General features: G+C 46.9%; 1 protein-coding gene across 3 annotated transcripts in view; it reads left to right on the forward strand.

Annotated features, from left to right (window-relative positions):
• The window catches only part of LOC142767673 (uncharacterized), a 137,243-nt gene that overhangs the window by 101,382 nt on the left and 20,534 nt on the right, over positions 1–15,327 (forward strand). For 2 of the 3 annotated variants that reach the window (XR_012885090.1, XR_012885088.1), the window contains exon 8: positions 13,351–14,467. The gene's annotated coding sequence lies outside the window, so the exon portion shown is untranslated. Of the gene's footprint in view, positions 1–13,350; positions 14,468–15,327 lie in introns of those variants that run through there. The other variant, XR_012885089.1, reaches the window with a different exon arrangement.

Genomic DNA, 15,327 nt, shown 5'->3' on the forward strand with positions numbered 1-15,327 from the left:
ACACCAGCAACTCTCATGGGTTAATGATTACCCGTATTTGTGAAGAAAATCTAGTCCCAGGTTGATTGGACGGGAGCACAAAGGTAATACGAGAAAACACCCTGTGAACGTCAATGCACGTACTTGAATACGTGCTGTTCACATTCCAGTCGGCACCACGATTTGGCCACTTGCCTTGAGCAATGGGGGCCCTTGCCAAGGGGTAGTTACTTTCCTCAGTTCGGATGCCAGGGCACTGATCATAACCGAATAATTGGCACCGGCGTGACGAGGGCATTGACAACATGATTATCGACGTATACGGAGATGTCGGCCGAGACAGTCTTACGACTTTCGAAAACTACTGAAAGTCAAAACGGTCGTCATCGGGTCGTTCGGTTGAGGAAGGCTAGGCTTTTCGGTAGCCGCGGCTTTTCCCCCGATGCCGTGGTTCCTAGTTTCTCCCACGGGGACTTAGTGACACGCATCTAAAAGTGGTAAAAGATCGATGTGGTAAGCATCAGGAGACGAAGACGATCTAGGTGACGTTCAGCGTTGAGGTGATGGTGATCGTGAATGGTGGTGCGGACCAAGACGAGGAGCTTGCTGGCCTGTTCGGTACACTTCGTGTTCGCGGGAGCGCTCACCGTAGCGTGGGCACCGGCCATCAGGGTGGAAGCCGCGTAGACTTTGTTGGCGATACTGACGATTGTGATAGACGCTTTGTCATAGTAGTAGAAAGCGGATGGTTATCCAACGTACGCCACACGCGTGCATTTGTGGCGTTCTGTCTTGATCTGGACGGAAGATATGTCGGTGCGCTCGACAACCTTGACGCGGCTGGCGGAGTCAAAAAGGTGCCCTGGAATTTTCGGCTAGCCAGATTCATCGTACGCATAGTGAGACCAGGAGCGTGTGGTGCAAGAGGTCTGAGGGACGCCGCGTATATCAGAACAGAAATTTCAAGTCTTGGTGGTGCGAGTGGGGTGACCACCTGTCTAATTTCATTTTAGATGGCATCTGCGAGTGCTGTTCACAGTTGATTGGGGTCCCGCCGCTTGCTGTTGGTGCAGCTCATTCCGTACGACACTTCTTATGATATCTACGAGGGCCTGAGTATGGCTGTTAGCTTCAGTAGAGCATGCAGCAGCGGTAAAGACCTGGCGTTCGTGCTCTGACGACCACTGCTGGAGAGTACGATCTATTGTGGTGGCTTCACATATGAAATTGGCTACAGTTCTCGGTAGATCGCGTACGAGTCCAGCAAAAAGCTGCTATTTTAGGCAACGCATCAAGTGCCGCACCTTCTTCCTACATCACAAGGCCGGCGCGCCCAAAAAGTGAAGCTATGCTCTTTACAAATATCAAAACTCTCTCGTTCGGTCGGAGGTTCCTAGACGAGATGGCCTGTTTCGCTCTCACCTTTCTTTCGCCGCTGCGATACACATCGTGGAGCTGCCGTCTGACCTCTGAACACGACGCAAAGAAACCCTCATAATTCTCGTACCACGTTTTGGCAGAGTTCTTTAACGCAAAATAAGCGCTCTGCAGTTTGCGAGCTTCATCCCATTCATTGATATTGGTAACTCGATCGATGTGGTATATCCAGTCACCAACATCGTCAAGAATGTCTCCGTGAAATGAGTGGGGTGTTTGCGGTGCAAGAAAAACATCCCAGCATATCTACGGAGTGATTGATGATTGGTTGAACGAAGCGTTCGTCGGTCCCTTCATGCTTTCGTCCGCCGATATGTTCTTGCTTTCGTCCATTCATGCATCTGTCAGTGCGTCCAGCTGTGTGTCCGTCCATCCATGTGACCGTCGGTGCATCCATCCGTCTGTGCGTCTCTCCATGCGTCTCTCCATGCGTCCCTTCATGCGTCCTCCAGTTTTCTGTCTGTTTATCCATCCGTCCATGCGTCTGTACGTGTGGCCGTCCCTCTATCTGTCTGTCTATGCGTCCGTCCGTGCTTGCACTCGTCTTTCTGTCTGTGCAGCCATCATCCGTCCATCCATCTGTACGCCCATCCGTCGTCCGTTCGTCTATCTATAGAACACTCTAAGTACAGCCATCTCGCATCTTTTGATCATGTATTGATTATATACAAGGGCCGCCATCCAGTGGACATTCTGAGGACCGCTCTTTTGGGTATGTGCCACCGATGGCTACATACACCACCGGAGGATGCACAAACCCACACCCTAAGAAGCTTCGCCCCTAAAACATGCGGAAAAAGAGAAGAGTAGGCGTCGTTGGTTTTACTCGCCTGGTTTGTAGTCGAAGTTGTCATCATGTCTCGAGACAAGCGTTGGATTCTGGGGATAGTCCTCGCAGGTGGCGGCTGCTTCTTGCTGTGGGAGGTGTAGCTGCTTCGTGTGGTGGCTGAAAATATGGAGTGGAGGTGCATGTAGCCAGCACCTCTACCAGTTCCACGAGCGATATAATACAGGCAACCACAAGTTAACGTCTCTCTCAGAAGCCGACAAAAAACAATGTTCTCTTTATGCCCCACCGTGGTGGTCTAGTGGCTAAGGTAATCGGCCCCTGACCCACAGGTTGCGAGATGAAATTCAGGCTGTGGCAGCTGCATTTCCGTTGAAGGCGAAAATGCTGTAGGCCTGTGTGCTCTGATTCGAATGCACAGGGAAGAACCCCAGGTGGTTAAAATTGCCGGAGCCCTTCACTACGGCGTCTCTCATAATCAAAACTGGTTTTGGACGTTAAACCTCGCATTTACTCTACGTTCTCGTCTTCCTCCACTCCTGAGCGAGTACAAGCATGAACGGATGGCTCATACACTGTGTTGTGATAAAATCATTCTGCCATGTTGTCTGACAACACTTAAAATTATTGTGACATCTTCTATGTGTCACAGTGTGCACAAGTAGTGACCATAACGAACATATACTTTCACTATACTGCTTTCATGTCGTCGAGATGTTTAGTTGGAATACTACGCTATACTTGAAGAAGTTTAAAATGTGCACTACTGCATCATGCACTCCTTGGGAAATCCTTTTTAAGCATGCGCAACCAGAACCTGGAACTGTCGCGTGGTGGGCAAATAACACAAAAGAGGGGATAACAAAACTAGAAAAAACGAACACCAGGCCTGCGCGGAAGGCGCAGCCCAGTCACAGCGGAAGCTAAAAGAACGGCCTTTCAGAGCCTTTTCAAAAGATTTCTTGGGTAACTACTGCAAGCACACATGATTGATACCCACTGGTGCATTATTAATTAACTCTTGAGTAGTAAGCCGGCAATCACTTTGCTTTTTTGTCATTATCATGAGAAGCGTGGTACCCGCTAAACACTTGCAAGGAATTTCGCACGCAGTGTTCATGCAAAGGCTCTCGACGATAAGAAATTTTGACTCAATTGAGTTTGCGTCACAGTTAATAGCTAAACATGACGAATGTTTTGTAATGGGGTGAAGCGCAGGACGGCCGGCCCACTCGTTACGCCATTCGCATTGGGCGACGATTAGTTGTTCTCTCGTTGTTGTGAAACGATTTATAGGTTGTATTAACGCGATGGCTTCCCCCAAAAAAGCAAGTTTGCCAACAAGTCACAAGCACCAGCGTAGCTCAGTGGTAGAATATTGCGCTGGCACCAAGCGTACCCGAGTTTGAGCCCCACTGTGTCTTTGGGGCTAGGTTGGCCAAACAAGCACCAGCGTAGCTCAGTGGTCGGATACTAGGGCTGGCATTCTGCAGACGCAGGTTTCAAGCCCCACTGCGTTTTTGGGGCTAGGTTTTTTTACTAATTTCGCACGATGGTGTTACGGACACCGGCGGTGGCGGCGGCGGCAAACATCTGCGCGTGACCCGAGTTGTGATCTCATAACAGCTTGTGGATTTATCCAAATGAGATGCAAGACTCGTTAACCAAAACATCTTTAAGCGGACCACTCTTACTACATATTTTACCTGATTTCGCCAACGTAACAGCACTCAGATATAGAAAGGCTTGTTTGCACAAAGAATTAGAAAAATTATCATTGGATAAAGTCAGAGACAACGTACACCAAATATTTTGCTGGAACAAACAGTGGCGCGTATCTCGGCAGTTAGAGATTACAATCACCAGATTACGATGCAGAGAGAGAGAGAGAGAGAGAGAAGGAATCTAGGAGAGGTAGGGAGGTTAACTAGACTGTGCGTCCAGTTTGCTACCCTACACATAGGGAGGGGGAGAGGGGAGTAAAAGAGAGAGAGAACGATAGACACATGTCACATCACACACACAATGCTAAGTTTCACAGGCGGTTCCTCAATGAAGTTGCTGTCAATATCTCAGGAGGGCTCGTGTGGCTTTCGGTGCTGATGTGCTGCGCGACCAGGCTCCTAAGATCTTTGCTTCATTAAACGGCCGGTCATGGAGTCTATTCAAGGCACACTGGAGAGTCCGGCGATCTTCATCAAATTGGGCGCAGTGGCACAAGAGATGTTCAATAGTCTCCATAAAGTTGCAGCTTTCACACATAGATGAATCCACCATGCCAATGCGATGGCTGAATGACTTGGTGAACGCTACCCCAGTCCACAGCCGGCACAGCATTGAAGCGTCACGTCGAGAAATCTCGGATGGCAGCTGTTTCTGGAGTAATGCCTTAAGATTCTTAGGGTGATGAGTGGAGTTAGGTGGAGAATTCCAGTGCGCAAGCGTGGCATTATGCGTGATGTGACGAAGTTTTCTTTCTGCGTCTACTCTTGACAAGGGTATTAACAGTGTGGGCGCTCCATCGCGGGCACATCGGGCAGCGTCGTAAGCGAGGTAGTTACCACTGATGCCACAGTGGCCCGGCAACCATTCTAAAATAATGTCGTGTCCTTTATCAGCAGCGCGATGACAAGTTTCAATAATACAATACACCATCTAGTGGTAGTTTCCACGTCGTAGACTTCGCACGCATTGAAGGGCTGCCTTAGAGTCGCCGAAAATGGCCCATATACTAGGGGATTCTTGCGTAACAAACTCCACAGCGGCTCGAAGAGCGGCGAGCTCGGATCCCGTAGATGTCGTGACGTGTGATGTCTTGAATTTGACGGTAATTGATCGAGATGGTGTGACAAAGGAACCTGTCGAACTTCCCAAGACCGAACCGTTCGTGTAAACATGAATTCGGTTAGCATACGACAAATGAAAAGGTCCAGTGAGATCTGCTTGAGGGCTGCAGATGACAGGCTTGCCTTTTTAGATATCCCCGGCACTTCAAGGTGCACAGTCGGTCTTTTCATGCACCGCTCTGGAGATAGTGGTATGGTTGCGGGCGAGAATCTCCACGAGATGGAATTCTGATTAGCCGCAACGCTTTGGAAAACGCTGCCTTTGGTATTTCTAGTGGCAAGCTAGCAAGGTGGTGGTTAGGCACTCTGGATATGTGATGGATATGTGTCCGGAGTATGTCGACAGTTATATATTTCGTAATCGGATGGTCTTTAGCAATACCAATTGTTGCTAACGTATTAGCGCACCAAGGTAGCCTCAAGCATGTGTGGAGGACTTGGCCTTGAACGATTTGCAGGACCCTGATGTTAGTTTTTCCGGCGTTGGAAAGCACGGGCGTGCTATACCGCAAATATCCCAAGAAAAGCACTCTGTACAGCTGAAGCATAGATGACACTGATGTGCCCCACGTTTTACCAGCGAGAAATCTCATCACTTGTGTGATAGAGCTGAGCCCCTTCAAGTGCGAGATGTGAGCACTTCACAACGAGAGATCTCTGTCGATAATGATGCCCAGGATACGGTGACGTCTCGTATACAAAAGGTTCACGTTGTCGATAGAAACAGGATAACAGATCATGGCCTTGCGGGTAAAAAGGGCTAAGGCGTACTTTTCGGTGGAAATTGTGAGGCATCGAGCATCGAGGTACGTCGACGTTATTCTCGCTGCTTTTTGGAGCCGTGCACATACCTGGAGTCGTGTCACTGCTGAAGCCCATATATATATATCATCAGCGTATGTAGAGATATTGACTGATCGAGGTAGACTTTGTACAAGGCCAATGACCGTGAGGTTAAACAGCTTAGGGCTGAGAACCCCGCTTGTGAAACGCCACGAGTGGTGTAATGATCAACGGTGCGGTCTTCCGCAGTGAGCACGAAGAAGGATCTCCTCTGTAGGTAGCTCCGAATCCATCGAAACGTTTCTCCACCGAATACAATGTTCGCCAAGGCATCTAGGATGGCATCGTGCGTTACGTTGTCGTATGCACCTTTCACATCGAGGAACATTGCAACCGACATGCGCTTGAGGTATTTCTGTTGTTGCACAGAGGTTACGAGGTCGATGACATTATCAATAGAAGAGCGGCCTCTTCGAAAACCAGCCATGGCCTCAGGGTATATATTATATCGTTCAAGGTACCACTCGAGGCGTGTCCGAACCATTCTTTCCTTTATTTTTCCCACACAGCTTGATAGCGCAATGGGTCGATATGATGCCAGATGAAGCGGCGACTTTCCAGGTTTGAGGATTGGTACCAAGCAGCTGGATTTCCACCTTTCTGGAACGATGCCATCGTTCCATGACTGGTTGTAGCATTTTCGTGGCTGGTCTCGGCCGCGTCTTCCAAGATGATATAAAGCAGCGTATGTAATACCGTCCGGCCCAGGTGACGATGAACGTCTGCAGGTGGCTAGAGCTGCATCCAGCTCCTCGAGTGAGAAAAGCATATTCAGTTCAGAATCTCGTGCTACAGGAACATCCCCGAGAACTTCGTCACTCATGGTAACCACATTGCCCGCTATCTTCACGCAGAAATCTTCAGCAACGTCAACCTGCAGGTGGCCTTAATGGAGAGCCAATGGGCTGAATGGACGTTGTTGTGGAGTCGAGCCAAGGCCACGCACCGTCCTCCGTATATGGGACATGGACTTGCGAGGATCGAGTTATTCACAAAATTTCATCCACCGTTGGTCCTCCGGCTTGTCCATTCGACGTTGGATTTTCTTTTTTAGACGTCGAGCATCTCTGAGGTCATGAATCGAATTAGTGCGCCTGTACCTCCTATCCGCCCGCCTACGAATCGTTCGTAGTCGTTCAAGTTCTATATCAAATTCTGTACGCTTTGATATCAAATATTGTACGCTTTGATGTGTATTTAGAGGCGCACGTAACCTCTTCCATAACATTTTTCTTTACCTCCTCGAGGCCGCACGCGATATCATCGTATGCCTCTTCCACCTTTTTCATGTACATTGTCCAATTAACTCTTCTGTTAGTTGATGAGCAGGAAGTTGCAAAACCTGTGACCTTCAGATACGTTGGAATATGATCGCTGCCGTGAGTCTCAATATCAGTTAACCATTGCACTTGTTGGGTGAATTGCCGTGACACCAATGCAAGGTCCAAGCAATCGCTATATCTCGAACCACGCAAATACGTTGAACTGCCGTCATTCATAATGGTAAGTTCGTGTCTTCAGGCAAATTCAGCAAGTTTCCGGCCTCTGGAATCAATCTTTGTGCTTCCCCAAAGCAAATGATGAGCATTGAAATCACCAGTCACAATCCAAGGTCCAGGTGTAGCGGTCAAGATGTCATGTAGTCTTTCACCATCGAACTGACCAGATGGTGAGATGTATGCGCCGATAAGCGTGAAGGCTACCTCCTTCTTTGCAACGCGGAGGCATACGTATTGATTTCCGTTATGGGGTTGCACCAAATGTGGAATGTTGGTTAAATCTGTGCGGATATATATAAGTACTTTTCTGGGCTCACCACAAGTTGATTAAGTGAAGGCTTCGTAGCAAGAAAGCTTTATCGCTTTTGACATATCAGGTTCACATATTACTAATATAAGAAACCTGTTGCGGAAAACATAATGTCGAAAACATAAAATCCGTGATTTAAGTCCTCTGGCATTCCACTGTAAAACTGTCGCACTACGTACTTCGTCTCGGAATGAAGGCAGTGAAGGAGCCATTTTGTCTATGCGAAGTTGCAAGCTCTGGACTCAGGGCATCCAATACTTGCACTGCGCATCGTGCTGTAGGCGTGTTTGTGTTGCCTATAAGCGTGCGAATGGCATTGATGAGAGACTTGATCATCGTCAAAATTTCTCGGTCACGCTCTGTCACCTCATCTGGGCGAGACGCAGAAAAGGGTGCTACCGGTGCACGTTCGAGTTTTTCTGCAGGGGTTATCCTTGGAAGTGATGGCCATGCTTCTTCCAGAGACTCCTTTTCAGGGGCAGCATTCTCAGTGCACGTGTTCCTTCTGTCCGGCGGTGGTGGTGAAGCCAATTAAACGAAAGGAGGCTTTACAGAAGACTTGATACTGTGGGCAGGCTTTCTAGACGAGCGTCCGCGACGAGAACGATGTCGCCTGACGACAGCAACCGCTTCTCGGTGAGTCGAACGGTCCCTCATCATTTTTTTTCAGAACTGAAATCTCCTGCCTTATTTTCGGACACTCTTTCGATGTGGCGTCGTGGGGCCCTTGGCGATTCGGGCAATTATAGGAATTAGCCTTACAGTTGTCGGCAGAATGTGGTGCACCACAACGAGAACATGTTGTAAGATTTCCACAGACGGCGCTCACATGACCAAATTTCTGACATTTTCGGCACTGAAGCAGCTTAGGGACAAATGGCCACACAGCATGTCAGAAAGGATCCACCTTAGCATGTGTCGGCAGGCAATCACCGTTAACGTCTATCTTCACACATCTCGACTTTCCTAGACGGCACACCTGTAGTATTTGTGGCCCATCATTAGCAGGCTTAATAAGAATCAGCAGGTCTTTGTTCGAGATGGTCACATCGATGTCATATATGGCGCCTGTAGTTGTCTGATTTCCTATCAGAATGATAGTGTGAACATTCATGCCGCCATGGACGGTAACGTTGCTCAGTGAATCTAACGCTGACGCTTGAGCGGCGTCCACTGCTACAACATTTTTCCGGGGATTCACTCTGATATCCTTAATACTGTTCGGCAACAGTGCCTCGAGCTCTGAAGATACAGCTTGCCTGTTCAGTAGACTCATGTTGATGGATGGTTGCGTAGGCAAGAATAGGACGGTGTACCTCGGCGGACTTTGCTGGGCCCTCCCAGCAAATGCGTCCATGGATGCCTTGAGCATCCTCCGCTTTGCTTTCTGGCTCATGACGGTCACGTATTCGTCGTCAGAGCTGTCGACGCTCTCGGCAGTGTCAATGAGGGTAGCCTCGCTGTCACTCGAAAGGTAGTTTCACTTCTTTGCGGCTGCTGGCGCTGTCGCCGGCAACTCGGGTGGGCGTGCAGAGGAGTCCACTTCCATCGCCGCTGAAAAGGGAAATATGTTCCCCGTATAACTGCGAAAATAAGTGAAAAGTCTGAAGATGAACGGCAAACGCTCAGCTACAGCAACACTTCATCTTCGTCTCTTTCCATTACGATGCATAATTCCGCATCTGAATTACTACCTACATAAAGGTGGACTAACAGCATAACTAATTTTATCTTTCGGAGGGATTACATTAGGTTATAGCTACAGGGAGGTTTTCTCTGCTGTGTGCGAGTACATAATGGCAACAAAAATATTACCCTGTTAGTCTATTGTTATTATTTACGGCTACGAGACTACCTGAATGCCTGACTTAGCACACTTGATGATCCTGCCGCCCGGTTCTTGGCCGACCCCCTTTTGTGGGCGAGTACCAGCTAAGCTGAAGGTTCATCTATATCATCATCATCATCATTATCATCATCATCATCATCATAACAGGTTTCGGTGTAAAAGAAAGCACAGTGAGATAGTCCTGGCATCCTATGCAGATTTACGAATATTTTAAAAAGAAAGATGAGTAAGATTTTACAATATTTTGTTTTTTAAGGCTTCCTGCAATCGCTCTATCTTTACGCTGTTTATTTGAGAGATACAGTATTTTGATACATATAAGATTTATGTAAGCAAGTCACCTTTCAGTATTGAAAAAAGCAAGTGCGATATTCTCTGAAGGCATTTGCCATTTTGGGACGTTGTTCCCTCGATGTGATTCGGGTAAAACTTTCGATGGCTTCATATATGAGGAGTATCAGTTTTGTAACGCCTCTGAGCACGGTTTGCCGTTAATTCACCCACAAAGCTGGTCTAGGCTGCTCGACTGCTAACCCTGAGGTCGCGGTACCTGATGCAGGCCGTGGTGACCGCATTTTTTATGAAGGATAAAATGCTTTAAGTGCACGTACTTTGATGAAGGCGCAGGTTAGAGAACTCCGGGTGGTCAAAATCCCTCATAATCCTATCTTGGTTTTGAGACATGCATGTTTTTTAATTGTTATTATTACTTCTCAGTCGCGCCCCTGTTCTGCCTTGCCTCGCATGACAATCATGCGCATTCGGCTGAATAGGGTGTTTTTGACTATACGCAAGCGGAAGTAATATCGTATAGTCTACAAATGCGACACCCTGATAGGTCGAACGTTTGGTGGTAACGTTGTCATCGTGTTTTATGAAAAAATGAATGGCGATGCGGGGATGGAGCTGGTACACAGAAATATTTAGGCGATATGAAATTGCTCTTTTTTATTGGAAGTGGTTCACGGGCACATTAATTTGTGTAAGGTATGGACGTTTTTGAATTCTGAATTGGCTGGATAAACATATGTATGTTTAGAGTCAATAAGAGCCTGCCAGCCAGCAAACTTTAAGTCGTTAGCAATAAAAGCAGAAACAAGTAGCATGCACTTCCTATCAAAGGCGAGCGTAAATGATGATGCGCCCGGAATCCTAAATCATTCATTCTGCTGCTTGTTGAAACGAGTGGAATAGCAGTTCTCTTAGGTCGTGTGCTCTGGAAACACTTCTCCGCCCTATGCTTACGAACCGCGCAAGCCTGAATGAACACGACCGTGTGAATATAAAGGAACATGCCCAAGAGTTAATCACGTGGGTTTGGTGAATAGGGAGTCAACACATCGAAAAACCATTTAGAGAGCGGCACGGCTTAGACAAGAAAACGCGGTCCCCGCTATTAGCTCTGCCTCATGTTTGTCTCACTAAGTAAACCCTATATTTACAGTACGAAAAGAAGCTGCGGGCTCCATGAGTGCCTATTTGAATTTTGACTTCACGATGACAGCCAAATGGAACATAGAGCGCTTCGTAGTGTCATGTTATGCCAGTGCATTTTTCGATGAACCATGCTGGTTAACAAGATGAGGGCAGACTTCACTGCATATAAAGAATTATAGGATGACAGATAGCGACACTTGTAGCAATAACAAATGTCAATTAAGAGCACAATGAAAGTCATATAGAATGTGCTTTGATACACTTTAAGGAGTCCTCCAAAGTAGTTCTGTTTTCTGTGCTACTTTATAGGAGAAAGTACGCATCACTATGTAAACAAAATAAACTAGAAAGCACGTTTAGGAGAGCGCAAAGCTAAATTTGAACAAAATTAACTTCGCGACTGTGAACAATTGCTGATGCACTACAGTCAAGAAGTACTGTGCTGGCGTAATCTTGCACGCAGTCATCTAAAGAGCGTTCTATCTGAGTTAATGGGTGTGGTGTGTATGCTATAACTATACTGCGCACGTACTACCTGCCCTATACACATAATTAAACCATTACAACATTGTAGGTGTAGCAATGCAATTAACTACACGTGCGTAGGGTACGTACTACGCGATTTGCACCGAGTGACGAAAAACGCTGTTGTATGCGTACATTTAGGCGTTAACAGCCGAGTACATCCCCCGCTCAATTCGCTTAGACCAGTCTCCATCTCTAAATGTTGAACAACAGGGTATTAAAAAAATATCAAATACATGCAGCGTAAGTAACAATTCGTAACATCAGAATCACCAATAGTTTTGACAGTTAATGCCATGTGGAACAAAGCAATGTTGATTTCGCATAAGTAGTACGTAAACTCGCGGTTTTCATGCAACTCATTCCCTTACTGTCAACTGAGCCGCATCTAATACAAATGCACAAAGTAGTGTTGAGAGGCATCAACTTAGCCGCGCCTTAAATTTGTATATTGTTTTGCCTGATCATCACCCACTGCATGGTTAAACTCGGGATGATCAAGCACAATTCCAACTATGAGATATATTGCTTCCGGATGGCACTAAGGCAGTGTCCGACTGTATAAGGACGTACCCGCACACGAAAAGGATAATGAAAAGAACGACACTAAGTGTTTGCAAGGTGCCAACACAAATACGCTCGACAGCCAAGAGTGCTACGAAAGTTGAGATGGCACTGGCGTGAGCATGTGGGGAACCATTTCGGCACCAAGAAGCTATTGCCTTCAGAGTACTGCAAACAAGAGAGTGCGCTTATGTTCTGAAATGGACACCCTGTGCGAACATAGACAGCGTCATCGTCCTTCTATTCTTTCGCTCCAAGAGCAAGAACGAATTCTCGGTAGGACAAGCGCTGAACATTGTCGCTCTCAAAGTCCCCTCTTGTGAAAACGATATCCCGCATCTCCATTTCGCCAACAGCAGTTCACTTAGAGCGTCGCCGTGTTTGTATGGTTCGGACTCTTGAGGGAGTGTTCTCGTATACCGGACGTCAGGAAGACGGTGTTTACTCTTTTTCTATACTAAGTGGGTATACCATTGAGTAGCTAAATGTCAAAGGTTCTCTGCAGGGCTCCGTTTTTTCATTTTATCTGAAAAAAATCAGATAAACAATAGTTGATAAAATTTTAACAATTTGAAATTATCCGATAAACTTTGATTTCAACGGTCAATATGATCTTGTTACATTCTTTGTCGAAAAGGCAACTTCTACGAGCTCATTTATACAACTTCTGGTTTGACAGCATTAAAGTTCACCGCACGTCGACATTATATCAGAGAGTGCACCTATCGCACATTTTTAAACGGAAATGTCGCGCACGAAGGGAGAGGCGCCAACAGGTCAACCACACGCTCTTTTCGTGTGTCCACACGCTCAAACAGTGACCACACGCTCTTTTCGTGTGTTGACCACACGAAAAGAGCGTGACGGCCACTTGATACGGCCCCCGAGCGACCTTAAGACGCGCCAGGCGACAGCGGTGCTAGAGCGCCTACACAACATTGAGTAAACGTTTATGTCGCACGCATGCGCGAGAGAGAAGTTTCAGAGAGCCAACGCAGCGAGGGTCCAGCGTGGAAACATTGCTCATTGAAACCTTCACGTGCTCTCTTGACACCTTTCTGTGGCGCGTCAAGAAAAACTTTGCGTCAGGAATTGTGAGATCTTCGTGAGGTGTTGGTGCTTTCAATTAATGGTTGTGTGGGAGTGAATGCAGCATGCTTGGTAGAGTTTTACGAAGTTTCGTCGTGTACGCTTACTTTTGCGTCAGGGGTTTTACAGACTTGTCTTACTGGAGTCCGATTTCTTCAAATCGTCTTGTTATTCCCATTTCATAGACAACTCGCCACGCCAAAGTTCGCTGGAAGAATTCGTCGCTCAGACCCGCTCAAAGAGAGAAGATACGCCATCCTGCATCAGCTTTGCCGTGTACTCAGTCATGCTGGTACTTCACTGCACCAGGTATGGACTGTTCGGCAGCCACTTTCGAAAAAAAGTGTCCGTTGGCCCATATGATGCCAACTATACTGTAAATACCTACTTGATGTCAGTGAAAAAATACTTTGTGACAATAAGGCCTTTAATTAAAGACAACCTCATTTCCGTCACCATCCGTGACTCATCAAAATTACGCGGACGTCTGACCACAAAGTTACAGTGCTTGCAAGATTCCACAATGAGGATTTTCCTGGACGGGGGACGTTCATGCTAGACTTGTAAATAGCGCAGCAGTGTAACGCAAAATCAATTGGCATGTTTACACAAACCACCTTTGCGAAGGTTTCAAATACTTTCGACGTATCTGTATTGTGCTCGGACTCAGATTTCTGCACGCATAACGTTCACAAGCACTTACAACTCTCCAACCCCGAACTCAAGGCGCCTCACTTCAAAGATTCGGGACACTTACAGAACTACGCGCTGGAAGGTGGAATCAGCGCGAGCTCGTTGAATGCAGTTCAAGATTTTGTTGTGCATTTTTTGCTATGTTAAAGTCGTCGCGGAAGCAGCGTCGTAAGTTTGTATTTTTGTGTTTGGCCATGGGTATGACCATCAGGTCAATGCATACCACATGTCTGTCAAGGTGGTTCTCTTCTAATGAAGCTCTAGAAGATATTTTAAATTACTTGCTTGCCATTTCGTCTTCAGAAGCAACACAGCTCAGGGGAAAGAGTGTGAGAAGCTCAAAAGCCTTTTCTTCATCGCCTAAAGTCGTGCACACCTTGCCAGTTGAGATGAGGTTTCTGAAGACCATTGCGTGTGTCATGATCTCATTCAAATTAAGGCAGAGAGTATTCCGACACACCAAGTTCATCCCACAGTGGGCGTTCCTTTGCACACACTCATCAGTCAATGGCGGGATCCAATTGAAGTCTTCACATCTGGTTTCACACTAGTCTGTTCGACCTTGATGATAATCAACGTTAAACGACTGCCACAGGTAGGTAGGTAGGTAGGTAGGTAGGTAGGTAGGTAGGTAGGTAGGTAGGTAGGTAGGTAGGTAGGTAGGTAGGTAGGTAGGTAGGTAAAAGCTTTATTTTTCCTTTGTAAATGAAAGCGGCAATGGGACAGAGATGAGGAGAAGTTGCTACACTCAGCATTTCTCCGCAATCCTCTTTGTACAACCCAGGAAGGCCTCTTGTACGTCAGGTTTCAAGCTGCGCAGGGCAGCTTCCCTCTGCTCTTTACTAACTACTTTTCAGAGGAACGGTGGGTGGGGGTGCTTAGAGCACCCCCACTTGATATGATTAAGATTTGCTTTCCGTGCGGATCAATATTTACAAGACGAGGATGGGTAAAGAAAAGGGTACATGAGGTAAAGAAAGTAGGGGAGGGAAAGGTGCGAGTTTGCAGCTGTCGTCACAGTACTTCGCACCTTCGCAGGGATTTCTACATTAGCGGTGGTAAGGTTCAACGGCCGAGGTGGTAGTGATTACAGATGTCGTGAAATGTTAGAAGGCGATCCCGCGTAGCAAACGGTGCCGTTGTTGAAACGGAATTCGGCTCTTCGAGGGCCTGCGCCCGGAACGTACATCATCGGGCGCTGACTGCCGCAGACTTTAACATATGGTACGCTGTTGTCACCGAAAAGTGGAGACATACATATGAGAGAAACCTGTGCGATTAACCAAAGAATTGTTGTGGTACTATGTTCAAGTTGTGAACCCAAATGTAAGGCGTCAGCTTTCGTGCGCATTCGAACGCATTTGAATATGCGCTTATTTTTTTTCAATCAGTGCTTCTTGACACTGATGACTTGAGTCAGCTCCTGATAGATTTTCCGAACTATCACTGCTATAAAGTAACACCCCTGT

This window comes from Rhipicephalus microplus, chromosome 7 (assembly GCF_043290135.1).
Source record: "Rhipicephalus microplus isolate Deutch F79 chromosome 7, USDA_Rmic, whole genome shotgun sequence".
NCBI lineage: Eukaryota > Metazoa > Arthropoda > Arachnida > Ixodida > Ixodidae > Rhipicephalus > Rhipicephalus microplus.